Genomic DNA, 3,877 nt, shown 5'->3' on the forward strand with positions numbered 1-3,877 from the left:
ACGACAAATGACCAATTTGAACCATACATTGATAGAAAAACGAACCGGAATGGGCCAGAAGACACGGTAAGGGACTTTTGTTCTACGAGAATGCGCCTGCACACAAAGCAAAACTGGTTCAAGTTATAATCAAAGTACTTGGCTGGGAGCCGTCGCATTCACCAGGCTTGGCGGCGTCCGATTATAATTGATTTTCATCGACGGGACACGCATTGGCTGAGGCTGAGCACTTCGATTCCTACGAGGGAAATTGGATGAACAATTGGTTTGCTTCAAAAGACGACGAATTCGTTCGACGTGGAATCCACGATTTAGCAGCGAGATTTGGGAGAAATGTATACCTAGCGATGGCACATACTTTGAATAAAATAGAATTTTTCATTTCAATGTAATAAACATTTGCTTTCTTTGAAAAAAGTCCGATTTCCATGTTCTAGACCTGTTATAAAGACCACAGTGCACAACATGCCTGCTGCTGCCATGCCCATGTAGGGGACATTCAAGCTACTTCTCCAGCACTTTTCGAGTGTTTTGGGAACAAGAAAACAATTAGGACAATCGTCAATGTGCGGAAAAGATGTTAAACAAAAACTAACCCAACCCTGGTCCTTAATGTGTGCGATCTGCGCAACTGTTCCATCTATCGATGGAACTGATTGGTGGTTGAAAATGCTTCCCATAATTCTGCACTCAGTGAGCCAGCGAGGAGCCCAACGAAGCTGAAGCCGTACTCTGTCCCCATAGTAACAACGACCACAACCGTGGGCCACTTACGAAGCCCGTTTACGTGTTTTCAATTAGTGAAGTAAATCTTCCTAAACTTTCAGTGAACTGCAGTATTTGTCATGTTGCAGTACGCTAATAACACAGTTAAAACATAACAGTACCACCATAAGAAAAATATCATTAGGTTAGGCTCGCTGATGTATATAATATAATGCCGTAGCGCGTATTTTTCATAGGAAATCCACAAACACTATCTTCGTACGCGCTCATTGTGGATGTGGAGTGGGTCCCCGGCTGCGGGGCATGGAGTGTTGTCGTGGCAAATTTGCCAGCATTTTCTTCTGACTCGGTCCTTAGGCCCGGCATGCGGGAGGGGCTGGTTCCGTGAGGGGCGTCTTATCTAACCGGACTGTGTAGTTTCGCACACCAGCACGAAGCAGGCACGGCCAGCGGCACCGACGGCAGAGCTATTTCGCAAAACACAGCACGCCCCATGACGAATGATACGATTCGCCATTTTGCTGGCGCGATGCTAATGAGTGACGCGCTCTGTCTGATGCCAGCAACTATTTCGTCATACGGTGAAATGTGTACATTAGTGTACGTCGGTAGTAGGGGGACGCCGGCTGACCAATGTGAGGCAGGTGTGTTGTCCAGATTTTGTCGAACGGATCGGATCCAGCATCGGATTCGCAATACGGTGTGGCCGTAATATACGACAAACAAATCCAACGATTACCGCGCTTTTGGCAACCGGCATCGACTGCGGCAGCGGCGCGCGTACAGGTAACGAGCCTGACTTTGGCCCACGTAGTTTCGAACGAAAACACACACACACAAACATGCTCTCTTTGCTCTCTGCGCAGTCGTGTGCGTATGGGATGGTCGCATGTCTTCGCAGGCCGGCCGGCCGGCATCTGTGCCACCAAAATGACCGCATGTTGGCCGTTCACGACGAGCTGATGGCCGACCCAGGCCTCTAGAAGGCTAACTAATTCCTCTGTATAGGATGGCACTCAGACCGCGGTGTGGTGCAATCCGGCTGCCGAACCACACACACTGGTGTACCGGCTTCGGGATGGGGTTGGCTTTTGTGTATGGTGGCGCACTCGTTCCGGATACGGTACCGGACCAGAGATCGCCGGCCATGGATGACCAGCGTCAGCAATACGGCGGGCCTCTCGGTGGTCACGCCGGCAACGCGCGCCTTGCTACGTTGTCAGCAGTTCTTCTGGCTGTGTGCTGGAACACTCGACCAGGAACACTCGATTGAACGGATCGGATAACTGGTGGTTGTACCGTGAGTACCAGGTGAGGCTACGTTACTTGCTACGCTGCCAAGGGGCGTTTCATGTTTGTGCGTTGCCCTCTTCGACAGATTCGGGGCTATTTCGGGGCTATCGCACCTGTGCTGGAAGCCGCTTTGGACTACAACGCAATCCAACGTTTTTTGGGCGCGCGAGCTGCCGAGGAAGTCGAGCAGTGACGACAAGGGCCGCTGAGCAAGAGGAAGATAATGACGAGAATGACGTCTTGAAATGGTTTTGATTTTTTTTAATTTTTTTATGTTTAAAGTGGGTTCTCTATTAGACAAAAATGCTTGGTTACATGAGAGTGCAGAGATATTTCATATTGGGCTGGCAGCTATTTGATAAGAACATTCGATTTTCGATTTAAATCTGTTTAAATTATATGTTACTAGCTGTTCCCGCCGCGCGTCGCTGCGCCTCATTTCATCCTTATTTCTCGATTGGGAGGCGTTCCAGAGGACTTCTTGGTGACGTATCCGTGATCAGCTTCCCGTTACTCTTACTTTTCAGACGATCGGGCTTCCCGGTGACGTATTCGTTCAGTTTTCCTTCCAACCTTACGTTACATCTCCGTTTCCCGGTGACCTATCCGATCGGCTTCCCTTTTCGCTTCCCGTTGGATGTCATGTCAAAACTCGCACCACCTGAGTTTGGCTGAAATTGTTTGCGAAATTATCCGAGCTTTGCTGACATTAACCCAGATTTTGTATGGGAGCCCACCTTTGTAAAGAGGGGAGTGGTTTCAAACATTCACCAGAACATTTCCTTTTCCCCAAAACTCCCTGCAGAATTTGATTCAATTTGCCGAAAAAAACAACCCGATTTATGCTGAATTTTACGTTACGTTTGTATGGGAGCCCCCCCCCCCCGTCGCCGGAGGTGTCAAACTTCCCTATTCACAATCCGAGGTCACAAAACTACAATGTGCAAAATTTCAAGCGGATTGGTTCAGTAGTTTTGGAGAAAATGCGGTACACACAGACAGACAGACAAACAACCATTTTTATAGATATAGAAGAAGAAGATGCCACGTGACATTGAGTCATTTTTTTTCTTACTTAACAACTTAACTACAACTTACAACTATTCAGCTTCAAAAGGTTCATATAATTAGCTCTCGAATTGTCGGATGGATTGAATGATTGCATCTTTTGATTGGGGCTTCTTTTAGTTTGTTAACTTCGAACGATAGTCTGTGCGCGGCCAGCAAGTCTTAGGACAAGATTCGCATGGTGTTCTGCAGTATAAATTAAGGATCATTTTGAGAATTTTATTCAGTCTGATTTGTATTGACTGGAAGTTAGTTTTGCCGAGCATTTTACCCACCGAGAGAGTCTTGAAATGGTTTGTGCGGTCCTGTGCATGATTTTTCGCTGCGCGGCGACATAGTTGCACAATGCTGTGGAACGCAGCATTGACTGCACTCTGCCCGCCATAATTCGACACAATGTAGAGTACTGCGCGCGCACAAGAGAGGCCGGGGGGGGGGGGGGCCGGCGGGCGGGAGGGGTGCTGCAATGTGGCTGCTGTAGCTGCTGCTTATCAGCAGCTCGCCGATCGCCCCAGCCACGACAACGCCATAACCGGTACCGGTTCAAGGAAACGGGGACGGCGAGGTTTGTTTTGCAACCCGTTGCTGAACTACACTATAGACGACGAAGACGGAGTGCTGCTGCGGAGTGGGGTTGGGTGGTTGTGGAGCTCAAGCTTCAAGCACATGCTGTAAACAATCAACATACCCCAGCGGGGAACGGTCTACATGCGTGCAGCGCAAAACACAAACAAACAGCATCCGCCACCATCGGCGCAACAACCGAGCGGCCGCAACAATGTCGTCGCCC

This window comes from Anopheles cruzii, chromosome X (genome assembly GCF_943734635.1).
Source record: "Anopheles cruzii chromosome X, idAnoCruzAS_RS32_06, whole genome shotgun sequence".
Lineage (NCBI taxonomy): Eukaryota > Metazoa > Arthropoda > Insecta > Diptera > Culicidae > Anopheles > Anopheles cruzii.